This window comes from Tursiops truncatus, chromosome 1 (genome assembly GCF_011762595.2).
Source record: "Tursiops truncatus isolate mTurTru1 chromosome 1, mTurTru1.mat.Y, whole genome shotgun sequence".
Taxonomy (NCBI): domain Eukaryota; kingdom Metazoa; phylum Chordata; class Mammalia; order Artiodactyla; family Delphinidae; genus Tursiops; species Tursiops truncatus.
In genome coordinates, this window is record NC_047034.1 from 99,997,239 (window position 1) to 100,010,850 (window position 13,612).

The following is a 13,612-nucleotide window of genomic DNA, read 5'->3' on the forward strand; positions in this document are numbered from 1 at the left end:
ATGGATGAATAAATGAATGAATGAGTTAAATCTAAATTTCTCAATATGACTTATAAGGACCTGAATCCTGCTTACCTCTGTCGTCTCTTATCTTGCCACTTAATACATAACCTTCTACCCACCAGCCATTTTGAATTTATTTCAGATCCTTAAAAACGCCGTGCCTTCCTTGTCCACAGGAATCTATGTATGCTATTCTCTTGCCTAGAATACTCTCCCCGAATACTCCTCCCGAACAACTCCTACTCATCCTTGAAGGCTCAGTTCAGTTGGCTGTTTTCCCCCTGATCTTTCCCCTGTACTCCTTTGCATCTCACCTAGGCTGGGTACTCCTCCAAGGTACTTCCCCAGGACTCTCACTTCCTCTATAATGACAATTCAATTTTTTCTGGAGTTTTCTGGTCACTAATTAGTATCTTCTTTTAAACTATAAGCTCCCAGGGGCATGGACAATATCTAATCCAGTGTGTCATTTTATCCTGGCACCTAATGAACACAATAGCTGTTGAACGCCTGAACAAACTAAATAGTTAAATTTTCCTTCAAAATGTAAACAAAATGTGCAGGTATTGTTCAGCCAATGCCTTCCTATCTCTTCCCACTAGGGAACTACTCAATCTGTAAGGGAAATATGGATGTTCTGATTCTGTCTGGATCCTTTTTCTTTCATCATTTTTAAAAATCATCCACAGATCCTCTTCTGCATCCTACATTATCAAAAATTGAAATTCCTCTTTTCTTTCATCTGAGCTTTTATTTCAACTATAAGGATTTCTCAGCCCCTCCGTGAGCAACTGCTCAAAGTTTACACTTGACGTGTCAAGTGTTTAATAACTGTATTTCTATAGCTTTTGCACATCCTGTTCCTACCAGCTATTGTTCAGACCCACACAAGTGCTGAAACATGAGAACTCCTCTCCTTCTGTCTATCTTCAGGATGACCGTTGCCTTTTTAACTACACATGGATTTTGCCCATTTTCCCTGAGCCACACCTCTCTGTTGAGTCTGTCTGGTCTGTGTCTCAGAGGAATGAATACGCCTGCTAGTCAGTGGACACTTCAGTTCCCATATTACTGGAATGAAGAGAGCATTATTTAGACTGAGCATAATACTTGGTGTCTCACAGTTTTAAGCATCATACCTTGGCTACAGCCACCTGGGCTTAAACTATTTAATTATTTCATGCCCATAATGGATGGATTACATTGCACCTTTACAAAAGAAAGAGTGAGGAAGGGGTAATGAGTGCAAATCAGCCACCATTCTGGAGATGCTATCCAAGATGCAAGATGATGAAAGGCCAGCTACCTCACCTCTGATGCCAAAAAGTTCATATATCTTCATGCATCAAACAACATCTACACTGATTCCCACTGTCTCAGTAATTTGTTCCTGTATTTTCTCAAATAAATTCACCACCTTTGTCATGCTCTGCTCTGAATCACAGCAAACCATATTTCCCAGACTCCTTGGATAATGTCAGGGACTAAGTCTTCTCTGTGACTCCAGAAAAGCTAGGTGCTACTAGAGAGTTCTTTTTTCTACTGTGGTTCCATCACCCACCAGACAGCCCAGCTTCTAGATTCTGATAGCACCAACTTCTCTCGTTATTCCAGCACCAGGAACAGTAGTGTCTTCCTGTTCTTGTTACCACTTGGGATGCTATATCATCCCCTATGTGGCTTTTGGACCCTTCCATCACCTGTGGAAGCAATTTTCAATATTAAATTCTCTCTGTTGAAACATCTAGAGAGAATGATTTTTCCCTGACTGGACCCTAACTGACACATCCACAAAAAATCCAGAATGTTTAACTAATAAATCTTTTAGAGTAAATAATATTTTAAACATCTTAAGTCTTTGGTGAAAAGTAACTATAAATCATTGATGATATTTATCTTCTACCTCCTCCCAACCTGTAGTATGTACTTGGAGTTTCATTTCTGTACATTTTTTTCAGTTAAAAATGAGAAAGAAAAGTAGTTCTAGTTCATTTTTTTTTTAATTCCACTAAAAATTGAAAGCTTACAATGGAAGTCACAGGATTAATGGGAAGGCAAATTTGAGGGTAAACTGGAAAGCCCAGCCTTAAGACTCTATTACTTCTTTCATCAGAGACAGTAAAACATTATTTCAAGTAGAAAGTGATTAGACGTTGTCCAAATGGTCCTGAGCAATTTTCAGATACCGTGGATTCAGCCAAGTATTTTTCCCCAAAAACCTTTTCTGAATAGTTAAGAATTCAGATGATTTAAAGAAAATGCTGTATACCTCAAACTTTTATGTTAAAAAATTAATCTAAATATATATAAATATTGAATCATTATGTTGTATACCTGAACTAATATAATGTTGTATGTCAATTATATACCAATTAAAAAATTTAATCTCTTCTGTAGAGAACTTGAGATTTTAAGTTCCTTAACAAATTTTAAAGCATCGTCATTTAAAAGGAAGGTATATTCCCGAGTACTAAAAACACAAAGAAAACTGCTGATGACATTAAGCCTACAGCCCCATAGCTTACAGTCTAAAGTACTGTACCAGAGTACTAAAATTAGCAAAACATTGTTCTTAAAACTTCAGCAACGCCACCACTCTTTCTTTTCACATCACATACAAACACTCAAAAGTCATCAAAGGTGAAGTCATCTTGAAGCCCATATAAGAGGACTATTATTGGAAGCTCCCTCAAACACTGTCAGAGCAAAGCTAATGCACAGGAATTCACAATGCACACAAGCACTGGAAATTATTCAGTCACTCTCAAACTTTCTCTCTCAACCTTCCCAGAGGAACCACTCACTTTGCCAGGGGCTTTCTGGGCTGTGGGGCTAAATGACCACACCCTTCTTGGAGACTTCCTCTCTGAAAGTCCTCACTAGCCCTCTGACAGCCGAGGGAATCCTAGGGATAGAACTGAAGAAGTCAGGGGGTCATGAGGACAAAGTGGAAGTAAGACATCCCAGGTTCCCTAGTCCTCTGTTCTCCAGTGCCTTCTAGAACAGCCAAGACAAGAGGGATACAAAATATGATTCTAAAAAGAGCATTACTCCTGGTTTCCCCACTCTGGAAGCAGGTTCTAGTCTGCACTTGAGTCTACCAACTTCATATATTTACCTTGAAAACCATCAGGAAGTGTTTCTTTTAATTCCAGCATTTTTTATTAAAAGAATTTTAGGTGAGAATTACCAAACTTTTAATATGGTTTATTAAATAATAGAAATCTACATTGTATAGAAATTCCCATTATTATATCACAGAAAGATAATGATCCAGCCTTGTTTTCAGTGCCTCCAGTGATGTGGAGCTCACTCACCCCAAGGCAGCCCATTTCCTTGCTAGACAGAGTTAATATCTGAAAGCACTTTCTTAGGCTGAACTGAATTCTCTACCTTACTTTTAACAGTTGCCATTTATGTAGCCATCATGATATGCCAGTGATCATTACTTCATACAACACTTCTAACTAAATGTTACAAAAAATCTACAAGGTAGACATTATCCCACTTTCTAGTTGAGGAAAGTAAAGCTCAGAAAGTTTAATTTACCTGCCTAAGATCACAGCAAAACTAGCATTTGCACTCACTGTGGCTTTCCCTAGTATGCCATACTGCTTTCCACAACAAAGAAATTAAATTATTGGAAATCAAAACATTATTAAATAAAGTGTCAGCATTTAAAGTGTCATACCTTTGGGATATTTACATATGTCCTCTCTCCAAACAGCTGCAACAGCTGCTGTTAGGCAACAGAACAATGATATATATATATTTTTTCTCCCAGTTTGGAAGAAATAGACAAGTGCCTGGGTATTAAAATCTGTCCGAATGAAAAGATACATGAACATGAACGAAACCACCATGTGTCCTCTTCTCATCTATGTACGAACACGCACACACACACACACACACACACACAAAACAAAACAAAAAAACAAAAACACATGAATCAGGAAGACCTGATTTATCATCCCCATATAAATGACTGAGATTTCTCCCACACACTTCCCATGGGACAGAGCCAGAGTAAACTCCAATAGTGGTGATAGGTGGGAGAAGATAGAAAAGAGGGGAAAGTGAGAGAAAGAACTGCAAAAGTGTGTTTGAGTTTGCTTTTATATACCAGTTCTACTGCAAATGAGTAGGCAGCCTCCAAAAAGCCAAATGACTGCCCCACCCCACAGAGCCACAAGGCCTGGGGGAGAATGTAAGGCTGAGTAAGGCCAGATCCTTGCCCCTAAGGAAGTCATGAGCTAGTGGGAAGATACCAATAAATAACTCCACTAACAGTGAGCTCACTATAGTTAATATCTTTAATCTCTGTTAACCACAGCAGAGTGGTTAGAAGCAAGGAGGTTGGGTGTGACCATTGGCTCTACCAGTGGAGCTGTCTAGTCCTGCGTGGAAGAATACTGCTGACCCTAGTCTGTTAAAAATCTGTGGTTCCTATGTCAGATCCTTCCTGTACACTGATACTAGATGTGGTTAGTGAGTCTGAATGGAACTTAATAAGATCACCAAGTGGGTGATTTCTAATCTATATGACTATTATTTTTAGCAAAATCATGAAATGTATCACAGTCTTTCTCAATCTTCAAACCCATGTAACTTCCAGAAGTTCAGGATTCACCTGAAACCCATGGCATAAAGGTCAAAGACTTACTATCTCAAGTGCCGCGTCTAGGGTGGCCAACTGTCTCTCTTTGCCTGGGATTGAGGGGTTTCCCAGGATGTGGGAACTTCAGTGCTGAAACTGGAAGAGCCTTGGGCAAAACAAGACAGCTGGTCAACCTATCCAGGCCATTTCTTGATTTAGAAGCAGACCCTTCTGTGTGCACTGATCCACACCTCCCACTCAATAGGTTTATGAAAGAGGACAAAGCAACCCACTCAGGTACACTAAGAAATAAACCAACCGATCAAACGGGGGGGAAATGGAAGAGGAGGGTAATATCAGTGCCAGGGGACACGTCGGAGGTAACATTTACTGCCAGTGCCCTCCCACACACAGAAGAGAGAGCCCTGTCATGGGACCTTATTGAGGTAGTGACATTCCCTTAGCTTCAATACACAGAAGCAATACCATTTTTACAAAGCTGAAACCTTCTCCTCTAAAATTAAAATACAATAATAAATTACTGAAAAAGTTAAGCATATATATCATTTTAGAGCTCTGTTTTGTGTCCAGAGAACACTACAAAGGCAAATTAAATAACTGTCAAAAATGAATAAATACATATTCATTCCTTCAGCAAAATGTCTACTGAGGGCCTACTGAACACCAGGCTCCGCAAGGGGCTCTGGGGACCCACAGAGATGTGAAGGACTCCGTTCTTTTCTGTTAGGCATCTTATGTAAATCCTCCACTGTGTTCATAGTATCCACTTCCTAATTTGGGGCTATTCTAGCCTATATAGACTTGTTCTCCAGGGCTTGGGCCTTGCACAGAAAACATTCAGTAATTCAATTCCCTCTTTTACCATTGTTCCCTTAAGAAGAAACCAAGGCGGATGAATTTTTAACACGTTCAGCTTATATTTTCTTCCTTGGGAGCCTATTTCTGTCCACCATCATAGTGTAGCATCAGGTAGCACAGATACATTAAAGACAAATGAAGGTAGAAACCCCAGCAGGAGGAAAATTATTGTTTTAGCCATTACCTACCACTTCTTGTCTTGAAATCAGTACTGAAACCATTTTCCCCCTCCTAATTCATTATCATTACCTTAGTTCTAAAGTCTTTATGGCTCTATCCTGCACCTGGAGTAGCACCCACCCTCTCATAATTCAGATCAGAAAACACAAGAGGACCCAACCCCGCTGATCAGAATAACACATTCCTATCTGTTATCGGACATAGCCCTCTTTTCTGCTAAACTCAAACACCACTCCATTGTTTTAGCTGATGATGCCTGACAGGGCAGATGACTGATTCAAGTGACAGACAGGGTTTCAATAGAGAGAGAAGTCTGTTTAAGCTCGGGCCTGTCTGCTCCAGTAAATCTCCAGTTTTATCAGACGGGTGCCACTGGCTCATTTCGCCTAGATCAGTAGCAGTCCATCTCTTTACAGCCCCTTGTCAGGGACGGGCTTCAGGTGCCTCGGCATGCCAGGTCTGATATGAGTCAAACCCAGTGCGAACAAGGATTAACCTATAAGATTGCTTGAGACCCCCTTTAAGTGTATTCCAGGCAGAGACCAGAGAAACTATAAACTCGATTAAACAAGGTAAACTTTCCTGCATTCCCGGGCAGCGTGCATCTCATTTGCATTCCTTCAGCAGTGTGAATAAACATAACCATTGACCTGGGCAGCTCGAGCTGAGAGAGCCGGCAGCCCGCACCATGCAGTGAGAGGAGGAATATTTGAATGTCGTCCTGGCAAAACTGGACAGCCTGTCAGAAACATGAAAACGGCTTTTGAAATCTACATGTCTGTGTGAAGGTATAAAATATTCATACCTCAGATTAAAATATTTTATTGAATTAATATTGATTTACGATTAATTTTTAAATAGATTCATATTTCATGAGGCACTCACAATGAACCTACCAATTGGGCCTCAGTGAGTGAAACCAATTACACAAATCGTTAAGGAAGCAACCAAGAAAGCAACTCTCAACGTCTGGGGAGAGACAAAAAGAATGTGAAAATCCTCCTTTATGATGAAATAAACAGAGAGGTATATAGTGACAAAAAAGATACCTCCTCACCCTGCTTGCTTTGATACAGCCTTTTCTTTTCAATGTGTGCCAGTTGGGCATCCCCTTATCAATTTTTTTAAGAAAAATATCTATGTTTGCCCTCATGTTTGAAAACCTCACTGCAGTGACTTTTTTTTTTTCAAAATTGCAATTAATTCTCCCATTCCAAGAGGAAACTGTAATAGTAATAGCTACCAAAAAGTGAAGCTTCCTTAAGAGTTCCTCTCTCCAGTACTGGGCAAAGCCTTTTAGAAACGTGCTGACAGCTGAAAACAAAAGACATTGATTTCTGTGCTCAATTAGCATCTTCAGACACAAAACAATGGCGGGTAAGATGAGGGCTCCCAAGTGCTTTCGAACATGTTCCATTTCAATCTAAGTCCAGAAAATTAACTTTTTACCCCTCAGCTCTCCTATCATGCTTTCCATAATCATACCTGTATTTTTGTCTGAAAACTCCTATCCCATCATTTCATTGAGTTCCCTTTTGGAAAGAAACTGTCTTCTAATTTATACAAGATAATTTTACAGCCTAAGCAACAGGCCCACTTCATCTTTATTCATTCTTCTTTTTTTTTTTTATATCTCATTCATGTTTTCCTTTTCTTATTTCACCATGCTAAATTGGGCCACCCTTGCTCTGTTTATTACAGTCAGTCCTTTTTTTGCACAAAACACAAGTATGTAAAGTTACAGGACAAAATAAGGATATTCTTCACTTTGTGATGAAGAGTTTTAATGTGAGCAAGAAGATTTTAAAAGCCATGGGAAATCTGCAGGAGATGCTAGACTGGGCAGAATAGCCACATGGGGCTAAGATGATGCCCAGGGTCTCCTAATTAGATAAAGCCATTGTTTAGATTCAGACAATACCTGTTTACAGTTCAATAAACAACTTGTCACAGTTGCTTGCTCAAAGCAGACCTAGATGTCAATGCAAACAGTTAGTACAGAGGTAGTGAAATAAATTGGTCTCCTGAGTAAATAAATTGAGCAGCAATGTGAAACTGCCTCATCAGTACCAAGGAAGATAATCATTTATAAAGGTTTAAAATGGCGTTTCATAAGTATTGACATTTAGAGAAATGTCTTTCCCTGTCTAAATGACTACCTCCACCTTTTCCTATTTTCACCAGCCACTAAAAATGAAAACTAATAAAACAAAAAGAGAGAATAAAGTATTTCTGGAGTTATTTCCTCAAAGTTTTATAATGTGTCACATATAATATTTAACAAATATCCAAAAGATGCCTGGTCTTGAAGATAAATTACAGATAAGTATGGAACCTGCCTTCAAGGGTTTGCCATTCTGTCATCATAGAATGGAACAGACAAAAAGATACGACAATAGAAAGGTCATTTGGCCAAACACCCAGGTTTTGTTTTTGTTGTTGTTTCTTGATGAGTGATGAATGGCAAAGGGAAAACCAATGAAAGAACAGAGCTGAGGAGTGTGCTTAGAAACCGTAGTCAGGGAGATGAAGCAAGGAGGCAGGAAGGAGAAATGAGGTGACACCGTTTGGTGACTTCTTTTATGGGGATAATGACTGCACATAGTGGCATTCCCTTTCCCAAAGATCTTTGAAAGAAAGTGTCTGTGCTAGGAGATGTAACTAAACAACTGAATGCAAGGTCTTTGCAACAAATTGCTATGCATACACATAGAGAAATCAGAGACCCTGTCAGCGACCCCCATGCACATGTAAACACCAAGAAACAGAGCTGCAAATTCCAATTCTTTAGGTGTTGTAAGAAGAGAAGGCATCAACATTTGCTCACTGCCATCTTTAAGCTCCAGATATAATATACAATGTACGCCAGCCCATTATAGGGCCAGAAGGGAATAATACAAAGGCATTCAATCACAATTACCTGGTGGGGGGAGAAGGGGAGAAGGTGGGAAAGCTAAAGTTCTATATGTTTAATAGAGAGCAGAAGTCTTATTCTCACTACATTCTTTTATTCTTTCCAGCAGCCACCGCCCACGGGCCCAGCCGCCCCGCGGCATGCGGGACTCTCCCGGATAGGGGCACGAACCCGCGTCCCCTGCATCGGCAGGCAGACTCTCAACCACTGCGCCACCAGGGAAGCCCCCTCCTTTTTTTAACCTGACCTTTATGCACCACCCCACAGAGCCTAAGTAAATGAGCTTTTGCCCTGAAAATGGTAGCGGGGACATCCCCTATTAGACTAATTTAACCATCGCAGCACTTACTTTCTAAGAATCCGCTTTACCTGCCTGTTATTGAAAGCATACTGAATTCTGCCACATTGAATAACATCTATTTCCCCTAAATACAGAAGTTTGAAAAGTTGCCCTTGGACTCTGCAGCAACAGAAGGCTTTTTTTTTGAACCTAGAAAATAAAACTAGAGTGCAGTCAATACTATTATAAACCCCAATGATCCTTTCCTGAGATGAATATTTAACATCTACCCTTGTAACTTACACTCCCTGTATTCCTAGCTCTTTACAACCACACCTGCATTTTCAATTGTAGTTCACAAACTGACTGTAAGATTTCTTTCACTGGCATTTATGTTGTGGTCACAGGCCTGAGAGCACATAATGCCAGGATTACTGCTGACCTGCCCTTTGTGGAAATCTGAGCTCAGTGGTGTCTTTATAAAATGTTAGTTTTCAAAGCTACTCTAGACAAAATTGGCAGTGGATGTAGTTTTTCACCTCTATTCCCAGCTTCCATGTTCTGAGACAAAAATCTCATTTACTCCATACTTCTCTGGAGGGCCCAGTGCTCTTAGTCTCCTCCCCTTTAAAGCCTCTTCTTGGGAAGGCTCAGCAATGCAGAGAGAAAAGAGAGGGAATTAGGATGAAGAAGCCCAGGGTCAAGTGTCATCTCTTCGTGGCTGTGTAACCTGCGCAAGCCACTTCACCTCATCAGCTTGCATTGTTCATGTGTAAAATAGGGCTAATAAAATCACCTGCTTCCCAGAGAGGGTAAGTCACAGCTAGAAAACAAACAGATTAAAGGCCAATCAGATGCTATTTCCATAAATGATTATTCATTCACTCAAAAATTTAACTGAACATCTACGGTTTGAGGCTGGGTACAGTGATGGAGACTATGATGTCTCTGTCCTTAGAGACAGTCTAATAGAGAGTGTCATGGAAAAAACAGAATTAATAGCATTTGATTAGAACCAAAATAGAGGTATTAATCGAGTGCTATGGGGCCACAGATATGGAAGCAATCAAATATTTTGGAGGCAAGTCATGGAAACTTTGTTATTATTAAAGTATATATATATATATATATATATATATATATGTAATTTTATATACATTATATATGTTACATATAAAATAGGCAAATTTCAAGCCTTACCTCTTAGCAAGGGAGAATAGATTTCAACTGTATTAAACATAGTTCTAATGCTTCCATTTTAAGTTTTAACCAGCAGTGAGGGGAAGTGGAAAAGGACCACCAGGCCCCCGATCAGCTCCTGTCCAGTGCCTCCAAGTCAGATGTAAATGGTCACTTCAGTTAAGGCAGATTCTCCCTGCTTTTAACTATGGAACTAATGGTTAGAACCGTCTTAAGTCATTTTACACCATTCTCCTTCAGCTACATCTTTGGGATCTTGATTCAAATATGTTAACTGGAAAAAAAGCCACTTCAGATGATGAACCCATTTGTGGTTTAGAGGTTGTGCAGTCCTGCAGGGAAGGTATTTGCGCAGACTCTTCCTCAGCTTACCCTCATATGCTTGTGATCCCCGAACTCATCTCATCTACAAAAACCTTCTGAATGAGTTTACCAGTTCCTACTGGTGGATGCTATGTATGGATCTCTAGCCAGACCACAAAATCAACTCCAAAACCAGACTTACCTCCAAGACTAAGAACCTGCTCTCGTCCTAAGTTTCTTGTCTCCGAGAAGACACCACTACTTACTCCTTTAACTCAAGCAAGAAAGCAGGAATTCCTTCTTTACTCTTCCCTTTATCTTATCTCTCTCTGTCTCCCAGCCCCACTGACCAAGCCTTGTCAATTCCATGAACTTAACTTTTTTTTTTTTGCGGTACGCGGGCCTCTCACTGTTGTGGCTTCTCCCGTTGCGGAGCACAGGCTCCAGACGCGCAGGCTCAGCGGCCATGGCTCACGGGCCCAGCCGCTCCACGGCATGTGGGCTCCTCCCAGACTAGGGTACGAACCTGTGTCCCCTGCATCGGCAGGCGGACTCTCAACCACTGCGCCACCAGGGAAGCCCAACTTAACATTTTTTATACCTATGGCCTTCTCTCCTTCTTTCTTTGATTGCCAGAGTTCAGCCAGCATCACCCTTTATATCAAATCAGAAATACCCCCCCGACTCCCTGTCTCTAATCTCACTTCCTGTAATTCATTCTCCAAATGCTACCAAAGTAATAGTGACCTTTAAAACCCAAGAAAGATCATGTAACCCTCCTTCTTAAAATCCTTCAAAGGCTCTCCACAGTTTACAGAACAAAAAGCAAAATTCTTAAAGTGACATAGAAGACCCTAAATTATCTGTGTCTTGACTTCAAAAATTTTATAACTCCCTGACTTTTCCATGCTCTTTCATAACACCTTGCATTTGCTCTTACTGAATCCCTTTGCTTGCAAAGCCTGCCTCCCACCCCCAACCTCCTGTCCTAACAAACACCTACTTTTGCCAAGGCTCATTCCAGACACCCCCTTCTCTAGGAATTCTTTGTTTATCTTACTAGAACTCTGAGGTAGAATTAACCACCTCTTCCTTTGTGCCCTCCGCCTGCACCTTGCCCAGATATCTAAAACATGTCTCCCTTCTGGAAGGAAAGCTTCCCAATGACAAGGTCCATACCAACTTATTTTGTATATCCAGAACCTAGCACAGTACCTAGCACATGTTTGGCACTCAATCAATGTTGAGTGAATAAATTAACAAAATATGCAACCCATTACAGGAAAAGGAGTTTCACATATCACATATGCCTGGAAAAGCGGCTGGCATATAGTAAGCACTCAATAAAAATTTCTTGAATGAATGAATGAACAAGTAAATGAATGAATCATTTTATACTTTGTCAGTGAGCTGGAGATCTGGTCACAGTTTTCCAAGTAATCCTTCTCCATATATTATTTTTTGTAATGTAACAATGCCCATTATGCCACTGTCAAATTCTGACACCGATTGGATATGGCCTTGCTGGCTAATTGTTTCATTACGGATAGCTCCTTGGGGACTTCCTTCTTAGTGTCAGCCTTCTCAGATATACTCCTAAGAACTCAAAACTAAAAACTGCTTTGTTTTTCCACTCAACTGCTGAACAACAAATAAACCAAGCCATGGAAAATTCTACTAACCCAGGGAGAAAACATAAACATAAATTTTATTCCTACTATGTTTAGATCTCTGAGATTTACATAAAAATTCAGGGTTAACCTTGTGAGTATACAGAATAGAAACTTTCTAGAGGTGAGATGAACTGTCAAATATTTCCTACTACTGGCACACTAGAATGCTGAGATTTCTATTACAAAATGATAACCTTTGGCTTCTCAATCTTCAAGAGAATCCTTTTAAAATTCAGATAGTCCTAGGTAGAAGCAGTGTTGGTATCTAGCCTATATGCACAGTCAATAAGGCCAGGGTGATTGTTTATGGCTGGCAACAATTTTCATGATTCAGTGCTAGTCTATTACCAAATGTTAAATGTATAGCCTAGTACTGAAGCCCAGAAGCAACCTCAGCCTGAGCTTCTTTCCTAGATTTAGGAATGGAAGCACTTTATAAATCATCCAGTACCCCCTACATTACATTTAAGAGATTTATTTTTTCATGCATATATTTATACATTCATTCATTCAACCAACATTTGCTGAAGGCCTACTCTGTGCCAAGCACTCCTCTAGGAACTCAGGACATAGGAATGAACAAAACAGACAAAAACCCAAGCCTTCATATGGCTTACATTATACTAGGGAGAGACAGATGGTCAACAATATGTAAGTAAAATGTATTTTTTACTTGGCTGCTTGGGTTAGTCCAATGATGATTATTGTTATGAATAAAGATAAAACAGGGAAGAGAGACAGAACATGCCAGGCAGTAAGTCGAGGTGGCTTCAATTTTAAATTCAATTATCAGGGAAGTCCTCACTGAGAAGGTGGCATTTGAGAGAAGACTTGAAAGAGGGGAAGGAGCAAACAATGCAAATATCTGAGCAAGAAGGCTATTGTAGGCAGAGGGAAAAGTTAATCCAAAAATTGTGAGGGAGGAATTTGTATGATTTGCTAAAAGAAAAACAAAAAGACGAGAGTATGCAGGGGACAAAGGGAAGACAAGTAGAAGATGAGGTTCAGAGGATGAGTGAGGGGCCTGATCATCAAAGATCCTTTGTAAATATTTTAGACTTAGGTTTTTGCTCTGAGTGAGGTGGGGAGCAATTGGAGGGTTTTGAGCAGAGGAACCGCATGCTCCAACTTTCATTCTTAAAGGATCATGCTATGATGAGACAGAAGTGGGGCAAGGATAGAAGCAGATAAATCAGGTGGGAGGTTATTCCTTTGATCAAGGTGAGAGATGACAGTGGTGTGAAGGATGGCAGTGGCAGTAGATGGTGAGAAGTGGGCAGATTCTGACAGTAGAGCCAATGAGATTTGCTAACAGATTAATGGAGAAGAATAAGAGAAAGAAAAGGACAAGAATAACTCTGAGGGGTTTTGGCCTGAGCAACTAGAAGGATGGTGTTTTCATCAACTGAAATGAAAAGACAGGAAACTAAAAGCTTGGGGGAGTTGGGGGAGTTTTAATAATCAGAAGCTTAGTTTGGGGCATATTACGTGTAAAGTATAACTTAGACATCCAAAGAGATGTATGATGGAGGAAATGGACACACAGAGAAGTTGTGAATTATATCATGTCATCCAATCACAAA

The 13,612-nt window shown here is 40.1% G+C and overlaps 1 long non-coding RNA gene across 1 annotated transcript in view; it reads right to left on the reverse strand.

Moving 5' to 3' along the window:
- Nucleotides 1-6,329: 6,329 nt before the first annotated feature.
- Nucleotides 6,330-13,612, reverse strand: part of LOC141279767 (uncharacterized) — a 41,574-nt gene continuing 34,291 nt past the window's right edge. Inside the window, exons 5-6 of the long non-coding RNA XR_012334609.1 lie at nt 6,556-6,628; nt 6,330-6,398 (exon numbers count right to left, since the gene is read on the reverse strand). This is a non-coding gene — a long non-coding RNA (uncharacterized lncRNA). The remainder of the gene's footprint in view (nt 6,399-6,555; nt 6,629-13,612) is intronic.